A 16,411-nucleotide genomic window follows, 5' to 3' on the forward strand; every position below is an offset into this window, starting at 1 on the left:
TGAGCCCGCCCAGATTATCCAGAATAACTTCCCATCTCAAGATTCTTAACTTTATCTTATCTGCAAAGTCTTTTTGCCAAATAAAGTAACATGCACATGTTCCAGGGATCAGGATGTGGACATTTTTCGGAGGTCATTATTCTGCCTAACACAAGTAACTTTCATAAACATCACCCACAACAAAAATTTGCTTGGCCTGCCTTCTACGTCTTACTTTGCGGTCTGAATCACAGGCCAGAGCACAAACTTCAAGGTGAAACACACCAGCTCTGCTGTGAACTGCCTGGATGATCCTGGACCACTCACTTCACCTCCCACAGCCTCTTCTCATTTGCAGCACAAGGATGATTCTTACTGTATCAGAAAATGACAGTGCAAGAGTAAATTAAGATGTGTAAGGTATTAGTCACACAGCCTGTACCCGATGAGCCCTCGGTAAACACTCCTTTCAGTCCCTTCCTTTTAACATCCTGTTTCTTTCATCCTCACCCATCTGCTCCTTCATCTTCTTTCTCTTCAACGACTTACACAGTCTACCCTACCAGTTAGCAAAGAAGCCAACTACCCATTTTCTCATGATTCTGCTGGAATGGTCTTGTGATGGAGTCTGCTATCCACTCAAGAAAGCCCACATTATTTATATGGAGAGGTCTGTTTAGAACAAGAGGTCCTTGGCTGGGCACGGTGGCTCACGCCTGTAATCCCAGCACTTTGGGAGGCTGAGGCGGGTGGATCATGAGGTCAGGAGATCGAGACCATCCTGGCTAACACAGTGAAACCCCGTCTCTACTAAAAATACAAAAAATTAGCCAGGCGTGGTGGCGGGTGCCTATAGTCCCAGCTACTCCGGAGGCTGAGGCAGGAGAATGGCATGAATCCAGGAGGCGAGGAGGCAGAGCTTGCAGTGAGCCCAGATCGCGCCACTGCACTCCAGCCTGGGGGACAGAGCGAGACTCCGTCTCAAAAAAAAAAAAAAAAGAACAAGAGGTCCTTTTTATGTTCACATAAAATGTATACATATGGCCAGGTGCAATGGCTCACGCCTGTAATCCCAGCACTTTGGGAGGCTGAGGTGGGTGGATCACCTGAGGTCAGGAGTTTGAGAACAGCCTGATCAACATGGTAAAACCCCATCTCTCCTAAAAATACAAAAATTAGCTGGGCATGGTGGCAGGTGCCTATAATCCCAGCTACTCGGGAGGCTGAGACAGGAGAACTGCTTGAGCCCAGGAGGCAGAGGTTGCAGTGAGCCAAGATCACACCACCACGCTCCAGCCTGGATAACAAAGAGTGAAATTCTGTCTCAAAAAAAAAAATATTTATACATACTTCCCCTTAAGTTACATATACCCATCCCAATTCTGCCCTGTTAATTTGTATGTGCCCTTCCTTAATCATTCTTCTTTAGTCTTTCCCTTTATACCTTGTAATGTAGGATAGCACAGAGACAAAGCTAATGACCTAAGCCACAAGAGGGGATGTTTTTAGCAAGATGAATGCTTTCCATTTAAAAAATTAATGCTTTTTTTCAGCAAAAGGAATGCTAATTTGCAAGGCACCCCTGAAGGCTGTTTTTAGGCTTGGCTTTTGGGAAAATCATTTGCGCCTACAACACACTTTTAGGTGTTCCCCAACCAGGAGATAATAATTACCACAGAAGCCACATTCACTCCGTGTATTCCTGCTGTTGGATAAATGTATTTTCACAGAATGTTGAGCACGAGTTACTCCTCCCCAGTCCTTCCTGGAAGTTAAACTTCCTCCTTAACCATCTTCATCTCCAGGTGGACTGCCAGGACTCTGGCTGGAAAATACCTCCCACGCTGGATGGCCAGGGTGGCACCTTTGCCTATTCCCATAATTATAATAGCTCAGACTGATGCAGCCCTCACTATGTACCAGGCACTATCCTAAGAGCTCTCCAGCTAGCTACAGTCCTCACAAAACATGCTGAGTGCCACCATCCCCATTTTTACAGATTTTTAAAACTGAGGCAGAGAAGTGAAGTACTGCACCCATTGTCACCCAGCCCCATAATTTAACCTCATTCGCCTCCCCATGGGGCAGAGGACACCCTAAGATTTCCAAGGTCTCCTGAATGACATCCACCTTTCAGAATGATTTTTGCCCCCTTTACTCTCAGGATTTGACAAACAGCCAGCATTTTGTTTTCTGTCTCACCCTTCACTTATGCACCTGTTCCCTAACACCACACTCACAACTGCGCAGACCTGCATAAAACCTGGCTTTTATGAACCTCAATCTCTTTTGGAAGAAAACAGGACCAGGTTCCCAGTCACATAAAAAGTCATTTTTACTCCACTGTCAACTACTTGCACAGCCATTCCTTGGCCACAAATGAGGGACGCTAGGGACAGAAAGTGTAATGAGAGGGAAGTAGGAGGAGGGTGACTTCCTGGAATGGTCCCAAAGAGGAGAAGATTTCAAATCCAGAAGCAGTCACAAAACACACCCAGAGTATGGCCTTTGAATAATGACAGCCCCACCTGTCTCTTTCCATGCCTGGTGGCCTCTATCTTCCTTCTCAGACTGCCCCTCCTGCCCTTGCTTTCTTACACCAATACTAACCACCTGGGAGCTGGGGCCATACCAGAGCACATAGCACTGAGTGGTCAGGGTGGAGGAACTGAAAAGGGAGAAGCGTGTTTAACTTACGGGCGTCTGACTCATCTAGGTACACATCACCTGGGCAGGAAGTGGATTAGTGAAGACCTGTGCAGGACTCATGGTGATTAATCAAAATGAGTGGCTGAGGCAAGGGTCTGACTCAATTGAGGTTTATTTAGCCAGAGCTTGAGGGCACGCCCTGGGAAAACACGAGTCCTAGAAAACCTCTGTGGCTTGCATTCTCTCTGAAGTGGTTTTCAAGAGACCACGTTTTCTTTTTTTTTTTTTTTTTTTTGAGATGGAGTCTCACTCTGTCTCTTAGGCTGCAGTGCAGTGGCATGATCTCAGCTCACTGAAAGCTCCAACTCCTGGGTTCAAGCAATTTTCCTGCCTCAGCCTTCCAAGTAGCTGGGATGACAGGCACGTGCCACAACACCCAGCTAATTTTTGTATTTTAGTAGAGACAGGGTTTCACCACCTTGGCCAGGCTGGTCTCGAACTCCTCACTTCAAGTGATCCACCCACCTTGGCCTCCCAAAGTGCTGGGATTACAAGCATGAGTCACCGCACCTGGCCGATGCCAGGTGTTTATACATTTCCTTAAAGCAGGGAAGGTAGATAGGAAGAGGTGGGGTAGGCAGAAGAATGATTAACTTTGCCTTTGTTCTGTACCTGGAAAGGTAAGCATTATCAGTCTGAAATATAACAGACTTTATTCTTAGGAACTAGACTTAGATTGCAGAACTAAAGTTACAATCGACATGTTCTTGTTTTATGGGAGAATATACATCTTAAAAGATTTTGAAGCCGGACGCGGTGGCTCACACCTGTAATCCCAGCACTTTGGGAGGCCGAGGCGTGTGGATCACAAGGTCAGGAGATCGAGACCATCCTTGCTAACACGGTGAAATCCCATCTCTACTAAAAATACAAAAAAAAAAAAAAAAAAAAAAACAGCCGGGTGTGGTGGCAGGGGCCTGTAGTCCCAGTTACTCAGGAGTCTGAGGCAGGAGAATGGCATGAACCCGGGAGGCGGAGTTTGCAGTGAGCCAAGATCGCATCACTGCACTCCAGGCTGGGCGACGGAGAGAGATTTTGTCTCAAAAAAAAAAAAAAAAAAAGGTTTTGAGATCAGCAAAGAACACTGTGTGAAGGCACTCATCCAGAGATGCCTGAGGCCTTTGCACCTTCCCATGGAGGTCTGGATAATGTACAATGCCTTGCCACAAGGTCTCGTAGTAACAGCTATTCATTTTAGGAAATGATCATGGTGTTGCGTGACTCAGTCTCCAGGTTGAACTTCCCTTTGGTATAAAGAGTTTGGGAGTTTTGAGATTTTTTTTCCCTTTACATTTATCCCCCCCCCACCCTTTTTTTTTCTATTCTTTTCTTTTTCTTTTTCTTTTTTTTTTTTTTTGAGACAGTGTCTTGCGTCACCCAGGCAGCTGGAGTGCAGTGGCACAATTTCAGCTCACTGCAAACTCCACTTTCCAAGCAATCCTCCCACCTCAGCCTCCCAAGCAGCTGGGACTCCAGGTCCATGCCACCACACCTGTCTACATTTTTTTTATTATTATTTTTTGTGGAGATGAGGTTTCACCACATTGCTCAAGCTGGTCTTGAACTCCTGAGCTCAAGTAGTCAACCCGCCTTGGCATCCCAAAGTTCTAGGATTACAGGCGTGAGCCACTGCACCTGGCCAGCACCTATTCTTCAAAATCTTTCACAGAAAGCATTGTAGAAAACATGAGTTTGGGGCTGTATGTTTCGTCTGATCCTACATCACTAGGAAGGTTCATTCTTAGGACATTGTGTTCATGGAGAAGGGCATGAAGTTCATTAGAAAAAGACCAAAGCCAAGTTACAGGAACAAAGGGAAAGTAGTCCTGGAACCCCATTCAGGCTACACAGCTGAATAATTGCTTCTTCAACTAAAGCAATTATTTGGGCAATCATCACTCTAACCCTTTCAGTTATATGTTGGCTCACTTGTAATTTGTGGAGCAGACTATAGGCTAGCTTTTGTATTTTTAGAGTCTCCGAAGCATCTTCAAATTCCAGTGGCAGATTCCTCTGGATTGTAGTCTGAATCAGGTGTACAACTGAACCTTTTCAGTAGTCCACATATCTGTAGGCATGAAGGTTGTTGATATATAATTTGCTGTGTTTTCTCCTGAAGTTTACTTAAATTGTCTAGCTTCAGGTTGCAAGGCTTCAGGAAAAAGCACCATTTTAATTTCTAATGATTCCGAGTCAGAAAAATGGAAGAAAATTTTGAAAATGTTAGTTTTGATACACAAAAATGTACCAAAAAGTACAACAGAGTCACTACATCAAGACTAGTCATACACAAATCTTCTCTCATTAACCAAAATTTTCCAGAGGAAATGGTGATTTTTATTGTCTGCTTGACTAGGTTGCACAGAGAAAGAGAAGCCAGGAGCCTCACTGGAAATAAATTCTTACCCTGTTGCTAGATGATCATCTTCCTGGATTCCGTCATGGCCCAAAACAGGTTATGGTTGTACGTCGGGTTTTAGTAGCAAGACAGGTTATGGGAGGGAGAAAGGAGGAGGCTCGGCTAACAAAGATGGTCTTGTTATATAGTCGAAACTTCACAGGTAGCGGCTCTCAGAGAGAGTAGATGGTAAATATTTATTTCAGATTTTAAGGTATCAGGCTCAGTTCATTTTTCCTGGATCCAGACAAGAGAAAGCCTGCCTGTATTAATGGGGGATTATCTACAGATGCCAATTTTCTCATGAAAGACAGCTTTGCAGGGCCACTTCTGCTCGCTGGCCCTCCGACAGACATCTCAAAATATGTCAAAAATATATATTTTGGGTTAAACATCTTATTTCCTTCAACTGACACATGTTTCTAGAGGTTGAACTTGGTGTTCTGCAGTTGCTGGAGTTTTAGTTAATTTTAAGGATGGTTCACCATAATGTAGAGCTCCTGCTGGATTTGACCAAGTTGGAAAGTGTTTTGGACACTATGCAGGGTCAAGAGTTGGTCAAACCCAAAGGAAGAGTGACAAAAATCAAAAACACAACAAGTGATCACACAAATGATGTACTGTTGAACACTCTAAGCATAAAGAGAGGTTAAAGCCAGCCGGGCACGGTGGCTCACGTCTGTAATCCCAGCACTTTGGGAGGCCAAGGCTGGCAGATCATGAGGTCAGGAGATCAAGACCATCCTGGCTAACATAGTGAAACTCCGTCTCTACTAAAAATACAAAAAATTAGCCGGGCGTGGTGGCAGGCGCCTGTAGTCCCAGCTACTCGGGAGGCTGAGGGCTGAGGCAGGAGAATGGTGTGAGCCCGGGAGGCGGAGGTTGCAATGAGCCGAGATTGCACCACTGCACTCCAGCCTGGGCCACAGAGTGAAACTCCATCTCAAAAAAAAGAGAGAGGCGGGCGCCTGTAGTCCCAGCTACCTGGGAGGCTGAGGCAGGAGAATGGCGTGAACCCAGGAGGCGGAGCTTGCAGTGAGCCGAGATCCGCCCACTGCACTCCAGCCTGGGCGACAGTGCCAGACTCCGTCTCAAAAAAAAAAAGAGAGAGAGAGAGAGAGGTTAAAGCCAACTAGCAATAAACCTTAACCTGCAGCTATCAAATTCTAAAACAAAACCCCAACCCAGCTCCTTACCTGGGAGGGGACCAAGCTGAAGGCTGCTCTCCATTGGCACAGCAGAAGAAAACTCACCTTCCTTATAGGACGTGAGCAAAACTCCAAGAGTAAAGGAGTTTCACGGCAAAACAAAACTGAGATCTCAAACAATCAATTGGGGAGAGCAGGGACCTCAAGACAGAGTAGCATCTGATCCTCAGAAAGTCACAAAATCAGTCAAAGCTAAAGCTCGTTAGTTGGTACCGAGCATAAACAGGAAAATCGCTGCAGGCCTAAAGGGCTAAGCTCCACTCAGAAGGTTCCTTCATGGTCACCAGAATGTTAACCAAAATGAGTGACTGGGGTTAAGTGACTGAGTCCATTGAGGTTTATTAAGCCAGAGCTTGAGGACACGCCCTAGAAAAACGTAAGTCATAGAAATCCTCCATAGCTTGTCTCATCTTTGAAGAGGTTTTCAGGAGGCCTGATACTTATACATCTGCTTAAAGTGGAGAAGGGAGATAGGAAGAGACAAATAGAGGGAAGAATAATTGGTCTCATCTAGTCTTTCTTCTGTACTTGGAAATATAAGCATTATCATTGTGAAATCTAACAGGCTTTAGTTTTAGAAGCTAGATTTAGCTTGCACACCTATAGTTACAATTGCTTTGTCTTTGTTTTATGGGAGCATATACATCTTGAAAAGTTCCAAGGCCAGCAAAGAACAATTTGTGAGGGCAGTCATCCACAGATGTCAGAGGTCTTTTCACCTTCCTGTGGGGGTCTGGCTAATGTACAATGCTTTGACACAGGTTGTGTAATAACCGTTGTTCATCTGGGGAAAAGATGGTGGAGTCACGTGACTCCGTCTCCAGCCTGAACTATCCCTTTGGTGTAATGAATTTGACAGTCTTGAGATTTTTACTTTCCTTTACATAATTTTAAGAGTCAAGGGGCCAGGTGCGGTGGCTCACGCCTGTAATCCCAACACTTTGGGAGGCCAAGGCGGGTGGATCACAAGGTCAGGAGATCAAGACCATCCTGGCTAACACGATGAAACCCAGTCTTTACTAAAAATACAGAAAATTAGCCGGGTGTGGTGGCAGGTGCCTGTAGTCCTAGCTACTCAACAGGCTGAGGCAGAAGAATGGCATGAACCCGGGAGGTGGAGTTTGCATGAGCCGAGATCACGCCACAGCACTCCAGCCTGGGCGTCAGAGCGAGACTCCATCTCAAAAAAAAAGAGCCATACTTCCTCAATGCTGTTCAACTGAGGTCAAAGGGATGGGTGTGGAAGGCATCGCAGCTTTCTCCCATTTAGAAGCCCATTGTCCCTTCCTTCTCCCCCTATTGGGTTACATTCCTCTGTCCATAGATCACGTATTTATTGAGTTGTTTTCCAGGGGAAAAAAAAATCTCAGTTGAACTCCTTAAAGCCCCAAGCATTCAATACAGTTCAAGAATGTCTCTCATTTTAATGATGACCAGGCACAAATATTTTTTAAAGGCTCTCCAGAAAATGTTGATAAGAGCCTTTGCACAACTCACAGTAGCTTTGGGGAGCATGGAGCTACAAAAATGTTGGGGAAGGAACCTGCTATGTGCTAGGGACCTTTATATTTCCACCTTATCTAATGCCCCCAATGACACTTTAAGTAGTCACTATTATCTCCCTATCCCAAGACATCAATTAACTTGTCCTTTATCTCAGAATTGGTCAAAGGTGGAACCAGGATTCCGACTCACATATTTCTGAATCTAAAGGTCATGTTTCACTGCAGATGAAAGCCTACATGAATTCAAAGAAAGACAAGATGACTGCTTCTAATAGAAATAACCACACGGGCTTCAATGAAGAGTCAGGGTTTGAAATGAGCCTTAGACAAAGAACAGCTCAGGAGGCTAAGAAGACAGTTGAAGGTATTGTGGGAAGGAGTGAAAGAATTAGAATAAGTTCAGACATGAAAACATAAAATGTGGGTCAAGTCTTTCTACACAGACCAAGGAAGTAGACTGGGGCTGTGTTATGGGGGCTTTGAATGGCAGCCTAAGGAATTGGAATTTCATCCTATGGATGATAGAAGTCACTGGAAAGCTTTGAGAAAGCTCAGTAACATAACAAACAGCATTTTTCAGGAAGATTACTCTGACAGTGTAACCAAAAACCTGTGTAATGAAAACCAGGTTAGTCGCATGCTGCATGTAGAGTCCCATTAACATGAGCGAGGTCTGATACAAAACAAAGTGAACTTATTCGAAAGATAGCTTGGAGGAAGGGGCACAAAGCATTCTCCCTTTAAATGTGCTGCTTCACCTTTGGAGCAGAAAGCAGGCATTTTTTTATAAGTAAAGGAGAAAATGAGCAAGAACAAGGGTCCTCCCGCTACTGGACAGTTGAGATGGTGCCTTCCTGGACAGAGGTAAGTTGTAAAAATGGCCAAGCGGGCATGCTTCTGACATGTCCCCCTAGTGGGTGTAAGTTCTGAGGTGACCCAGGATGGAAGCTCTGAGGCAACCCTCTGGAGGTGAAAGTTCCATGGCAGGTATTCTTTGCTCCACTAATGAACTGTCAACTCTTGAGAGATTAATCATGGAGCATATAGCTAGAGGAACTTGCCCTGTAAGGAATGTCTGGTGATGGTGGAGGTGGAAGGTTATGTATGCATTTCTGAAGGACTAAGTAGGAAACTGGTAGCCAGGGAAATTAGAAAAGAGATAGAGGGAGGAAACAAATAGTTAAACCACCTCTAGAAAAATGGGGGTACTCAGTTACCATTTTCCACTGCCAAGCTTTATTGTTATCTTTGTGGGATCCGGCTGCCATATTTGTTCTGAGTACTTTTTGCTGAGAAGGGGCGTAGTCATTGAGTATCAGAATGAAACTGGTCTACCTGGAGTTGGAAATACTTATGAGTACCCAGACTTATAGATTATATTGGTTGGAGCATTATGGTGTGAGGTCTAGAAGGTCTCCAGGAAAGCGTGCCTTGTATTTTTATACACAGGTTGTAATGTCAGGAAGCTCCACACCAGAGGGATATGCCTATCCTTGCAAGCAGGGCCAATGTTACAAGCAGCTTTTGCTCCTAGGATGGTCCTGACCCAAATCAGGATGCTAACCATTGGTCAGCAATCATGTGGGGTTATGAGAAATGAAATAATTATTTCTGTTAAAACAATAAAAAAATTAAGCCACCTCTAGAAAAACAGGGGTACTTGGTTACAACAGTGTCAGGCAAGATAACTTAGAGAAGTGGTTCTGAACTCTGGCAACTTAATAGAATTATCTGGAATCGTTTTTCTTTTTCTAAACTTTTCATTTTGAAACAATTTCACACTTTCAAAAATGTTCCAAAAATAGTCAGAGTTCCCATATACTTTTCACTTAATTTCCCAAAATATTGTTTTAGATAACCACAGTATAATCATTAGAATCAATACATGGGCCAGGTGCGGTGGCTCATGTCTGTAATCCCAGTACCTTGGGAGGCCAAGGTGGGAGGATCACTTGAGGTCAGGAGTTTGAGACCAACCTGACCAACATGGAGAAACCTGTGTCTACTAAAAATACAAAATTAGCCAGGTGTGGTGGTGCATGCCTGTAATCCCAGCTACTTGGGAGGCTGAGGCAGGAGAATCACTTGAACCTGGGAGGTGGAGGTTGTGTTGAGCCGAGATCATGCCATTGCACTCCAGCCTGAGCAACAAGAGCAAAACTCTGTCTCAAAAAATAAATTAAATTAAATTAAAATTAAAATTAAAATAAATACATTAATCACTGACATTGTACAATGAATGAATCTGCAGACCTTATTAAATCTCCTCTATCTCCCCACTAACGTCCTCTTTCTAGACCAGAATCCAATCCAAGATCACACATTGCATCTCATTTTTTGTCCTGTCAGTCTCCTTTAAACTGGGAGAGTTCCTCAGAATTTCTTTTGCCTTCATGACCTTAACATTTTTGAAGAGTATTGGAGTCATTTTGTAGAATAACCCTCAGTTTGGGCATCTATTATTTTTCTCATGATTAAACTTAGGCTGTACACATTAGACAAGAATACCACAAAGGTGATGCTGCACCTTCTCCATCGATCATATCTCCTAAGATGTCGATATCTCTGATTACTGGAGATGTTAACTTTGAGCACTGGGCTAAAGTTCCTCCACTGTAAAATAGCAGAAGCATTTGTAAGTGACCAATACTCGGGCCACATGATGAACCAATCAGATCAGACTCTCCTGGGGGAAGACACAGGCACTGGTAGGTTTTAAATGCCCTACAGGTGACTCTAACCAGCTTCCAGGGTAGGAAACCTAAAGCTTACAGCGTGAAGATTAGAATCCTGGAAATCAGTCAGGAAACCATTCCTTGGGCCCAACATCCAGTTCCAGACACAATATTTGGCATGGACCCATGGAAGGGGAATGGAAGGCCAGAAATCTCCTAACTGGGAAAATGATGGGTGAGTAGACTGCTACCCAATAAAAAGAGAAGGCAGCACCAGGTGTGGCGGCTCATGCCTGTAATCCCAACACTTTGGGAGGTCAAGGCAGGCAAATAACTGAGCTCAGACGTTCAAGACCAGCCTGGGCAACATGGTGAAACCCCATCTTTACAAAAAAAAAAAAAAAAAAAAAAAATGGCCAAGCATGGTAGTACACGCCTGTAGTCCCAGTTACTTGGGAGGCTGGGGTGGGGGGATCACTCAAACCCAGGAGGCTGAGGCTGCAGTGAGCCATGACTGCACCACTGTGCTCCAGCCTGGGTGACAGAGAAAGACCCTGTCTCAAAAAAAAAGAAAAACAAGAGAGAGAGAGGCAGGATACCAAGTAAAGTGTCCAGCCCTTCGGACTATTTTCTCTCCAGATCTCAGAGAAACATGTATTGTAATGAAAGCACACACCATATAATTTTTTTTTTTTTTTGAGAAGGAGTCTGTCGCCCAGGCTGCAGTGTAGTGGCACGATCTTGGCTCGATCTTGGCAAGCTCCGACTACAGGCTCCCGCATCCACGCCTGGCCAATTTTTTTGTATTTTTAGTAGAGACGGGGTTTCACCGTGTTAGCCAGGATGGTCTCAGTCTCCTGACCTCGTGATCCGTCCACCTCAGCCTCCCAAAGTGCTGGGATTACAGGCATGAGCCATGGCGCCTGGCCCACACCATAAAATTTTACTATCACAAGCCTGATGTGAGCTCCTGATTGCCACTGACAGGAAGGGAATTATGAATTATGTCATGGAAATATATGACCACATGTGCCAAGATGCACACTTCCGGGTATAATTGAAGGAAAAATTCACAAACCTTCCCTAAACAACCCTGTCCTCCCCACTTGGTCCTTTGTCCTTAATCTCTTTTGAAGTAAGAGAATAAAGACTGTTATAAATTTCACAAAATAGGAAAATGTACACATCTCCTGTTTACCGGCTGTTTAAGCAAGAGGATACTGTGTTCAACTTCCCGAGTTATTACCCTGAGGTTTTTATTAAAAGATATCATCAGTGCCCTCATCAGAGGGGCCATCTGATAACATGCAAAAAAAACATGCCACTGTAACCAAAACCCAGAGGCAGGAAGGACCCTGACAAGAGCAATCCCTAGGGTATTCACATGCCTGCCAGGGTCTGGTGCTGCTGGTGCAGGAGGAACTGCTACTGGCAATAGCTGGAAAAAAAGAGAAGGCAGGGTCAGGCGCAGTGGCTCACGCCTGTAATCCCAGCACTTTGGGAGGCTGAGGCAGAAAGATCATCTGAGGTCAGGAGTTCAAGACCAGCCTGGCCCACACGGTGAAACCCCGTATTTTGTAAAAATACAAAAATTAGCCCGGCATGGTGGCAGGTGCCTGTAATCCCAACTACTTGGGAGGCTGAGGCAAGAGAATCACTTGAACCCTGGAGGTGGAATTTGCAGTGAGCCAAGATCATGCCACTGCATTCCGACCTGGGCGATAGAGTGAGACCCTGTCTCAAAAAAAAAAAACAAAAAAAATAGAAGGCCGCTCTAACACTCAGGGCGTAGTAAGAAAAGAACTCACTCAACCTTCAATTCTCACACAGCCAGTACCCTTCCAGCCTCTCTATGGAGGTCTCACTGGGAGGGCTGGCACATAATTAAATACATAGATGAAATAAGTTACAGAAGGGTGGGATCGACTGGGTCAAAAATGGTTGAAAATTTCACAAAACAGGAAGGATTTGGGTTAGGCCCTGAAAGACTCGGGCTTAGGAAAGCAGACACAAAGAGAAACAGAAGCCAAGGGAACCTGAGTAAAGCATCCAACCCTCCTGGCCGATTTCCTCCTCAGATCTCAGAGAGACCTTTATTGTAGTGAAAACACATGCCATATAATTTTACTATCCTAAGCCTGAGATGAGCTCCTAATTGCCACTGATGGGAAGGAAATGATGAATCGTGTGATAGAAATACACAAAGCATGCAAAGATGCACACTTTGCACCACTCTAGATGCACAAAGATGCACACAGGCCCCACCAGAGATGCTAGTTTTGAAGAGCCTCCCAGGAATAAGAGTGTGTTTGCAGATGTTATTTTATTTACTCTTCTCACACAGGATATGGGGATATTTCACAAGGAGGATACTGATCCTCAGAAAGGGGAAGTAACTTGCCAAGGCTGTTGGTGGATGTGGGATTAGAACCTCAGTGAGTCTAACACCGAAGCCCATGCCACCACCACCGCCACCGAGAGACCTGAACAGGGTATGTGTAGAGAATAGGAAGGAGCAGGGAGAGCTGAAGCAGAAAGAAACCATTTTAAAACAGGGAATTAGGTAAGCTTGCTAAAGGAGGATAATATGCTGCAGAGAAATGAACACTAGACAGACGTTCAAACTTGATCTGATTACAGAAAAGTCACTGAAGGTTTTGAGAGGACAGAACCGGCCAAAGTGAAACCTTGAGCCAAGACCAAAGAAGGTGGTGAAAAGGGGATTCTGGATTCCTAAGCTAGAGAGATGCCGCCAACAACAATGACAGGACCACATGATGTATGGAGTAAGAACCAGTCGGAGAGGCTAAAGCTGTGGGTTTAAATACAAAAAGTCATGCAGTAAGGGCATGGCAGGGTGGGGCAAGTTACATTCTTTCTCTGCAGTTCGGTCTCTCTTCATCTATAATCAGGTGCAGTGAGAATTAATGTTTAAATGACCCTCAACCCTTGCTACTCAAAGTGTGACCCACCAGCCAACAGCAACGACATGTCCAAAAGCACCTTAGAAATGTAGAATCTCAGACCCCACCAGAAGGATCAGAATCTGTATTTAAACAAGATCTTTGGGGGATCTGTGAGCACAGTTTACTGAAGTGTCTTCCAGTTCTAAAATGCAATGATTTCACCGTCATCTGGACTCCATCACCTCACAGGAGAAAGAAGGAAAATAACATTGACCTTCGCCTCATTCCTGACCTTTTCTTTAAACAGCCTCTTAGACGCGCCCACACCCAGGTAGAGATTTAGAAAACACCCGAACGTCTGTGCTGCCACCTTGTGACGATCATCAGCAAATGCACTTAACTCTTACCGGTCTCACCAGTCGTGGAGGGGATGGGGCTGGAGCGGGCAGGGTGTAGGAGATGAAGTCCAAGTCACAGATGAGGTAAAAGAATCATAACTGCCCACAAAGACTGGAAGTAACTGTCAGAGAGAGCTCAGCCTGCATCACAGAGCAATAACCCATTGCAAAAAACAGTTGTTATAACAATATGTGATCAGTGAGAAACGGTTCCAAGCCAAGTTCTGCCTTTGTAACCTTAAAAATCATTATAATGGCTCTTTCCTTTTCTTTTCTTTCTTTTCTTTTCTTTTCTTTTCTTTTCTTTTTTCCGGAGACGGAGTCTCATTCTGTCACCCAGGCTGGAGTGCAGTGGCACGATCTTGGCACGATCTTGGCTCACTGCAACTTCCGCCTCCTGGGTTTAAGCGATTCTCCTGCCACAGCCATCCGAGTAGCTTGGATTACAGGTGCATTCCACCATGCCTGGCTAATTTTTGTAATTTTAGTAGAAACAGGGTTTCACCATGTTGGCCAGGCTGGACTTGAACTCCTAACCTCAAGTGATCTGCCCACCTCAGTCTTCCAAAATGCTGGGATTACAGGCATGAGCCACCACTCCCAGCCACTGTAATGGGTATTTTCAACATCAGCCTTAGCCTAAATTCCACCAGTAAACAGTTAATTCCCCAAGGAAACTTACTTTAGTCTGACAGTTCTTTTTCATCCTGAGCCAAAATATGTCTGATTCACACTCACCAATCCTTGTCCTATGTCCTCCATTGGCTGAAATAAGTCTAACACTTCTTTGTACAACCCACCTTGAAATATTGGGTTAAAAAAAATGTGCCTCTCATCCCAGATTCCCTTGGTGGTTTCCCACGTGGAGTCACCTGAAGCCCCACACCCTCCAGTCCCTTTCCCACTGGCAAGTGAAGTGCAGCAACCACAGCAGACACTCCAAATCACCACAGCAGACACTCCAAATCACCACAGCAGACACTCCAAATCACCACAGCAGACACTCCAAATCACCACAGCAGACACTCCAAATCACCACAGCAGACACTCCAAATCACCACAGCAGACACTCCAAATCACCACAGCAGACACTCCAAATCACCACAGCAGACACTCCAAATCACAGGGGTGTTCCCCAGAGCAGCAGAGCCACAGGACCCCCATCCCCGTCCTGGCACCTCACCCCTATTTAGAAGCCGAACCCCGTATCAGCTGATCTGGGGACACTGACTTCTCCTGCTTCTGCTGCTGCTCAATCATCCCACATGTGTGCAGGTGTCTACTTTTTATTCAGTTTTATTTTGTAAGAAATATTTATCGGAGCCTGCTGTGTACTGTCACTGGAGAGACAAAGGTGAAATCACACCTGGTCCTGCCTCACAGAGCTCCAGGTTATGGACAGAACCCACTCAAAGCAAGACCATCACCATTCAGTGAGAAACACCGTGACAGATATCAGCACAGGCTTCTCTGACCCACCTCACCAATGCCCTGTGAAAAATCTCCCACTCTTGGTTTTCTCACCAGGTTCCATGCATACATGGGATCATTTCTGAGCTGAGATTTCGTCATTTCAAGCTCAAAGTGAAAAAGAGAATGCAAATGTCCCCGATGGTCCTTTGTGCGGTCACAGCTGGACCCGGCATGTCCTCCTGGCTAATCCAGGGTGCTCAGGGCTCCCACTTCACTCTGAACGTCCTCTCTCCTATGGGAGCTCACCACGTCTGTACCTGCAGCAGCCAGGTGGCTGTACACTAACAGAAAATCCAGCGAGTCAGGAAACTTACTTTACTCCCGTAACTTTGAGGCTGGTGACCTTGTGACATTGAACTAATCCTATAATTTCCCTGCACTTTAATTTCCACGTCTGTAAAGTGGGGCAGGTGGATTCGGTCACCCTAGGTGCAGCTGTATAGTGAGAGCTCCTCAGAGACAGCAGCACACCTGATCTCAGCCTCCACCGTCTGGCAAATACCAGGCACACACTAGGCGCTCAAAGCCTCACTGAATATATGTGTGAATAAATGACTATATGCGAGCCATGTGGATCATGGACAAAGTCAACAAATATTTTTGAACGTCTACCAAGTACACAGTAGAATAGGGAAATAAGTAACCCAGGCAGAACGGTGTTTTCTCCCAACTTCCCCTTACCTCCTTCCTGGGGAAGGAAGGGCCTCTGTACATCAGAGAGACTCTTGACACAAATAATGTTCTCAGGATGCATTATAAGTTGTCATGTTAACAAGAGGAAAGTCCACTTGTCTTGGGGACATTTTAATCAATGGACCTGCGGACCCGAAGCCCCCCCTCCTCGATGAGACACAGGATGTGACACCCACCCCAAGTGCATGGAGGGGAAACTAGATGGAGTGAACTGACAGGGAGCAGCACTTGGGAGAACAGAGGGGTAAAGAGACTGAGGCACCCGGAGGAAGGTCTGAGGAGGAGTTCCCGGCCCCGCGGTGGCCTCAGTGTGGACTCATGAGAACTCAGCAGCATAAGCAAAGTGGCCGCACCAGGCTCTATGCATACATGGGATCATTTTTCAGTAAGATTTTCTTTATGCTAATGGGCTGCGCTTTTGTACACTTTCTAACACATCAGGACAAGTTAACAGGTTACAAACGATC

The sequence above is a fragment of the Macaca nemestrina genome, chromosome 20, assembly GCF_043159975.1.
Source record: "Macaca nemestrina isolate mMacNem1 chromosome 20, mMacNem.hap1, whole genome shotgun sequence".
NCBI lineage: Eukaryota > Metazoa > Chordata > Mammalia > Primates > Cercopithecidae > Macaca > Macaca nemestrina.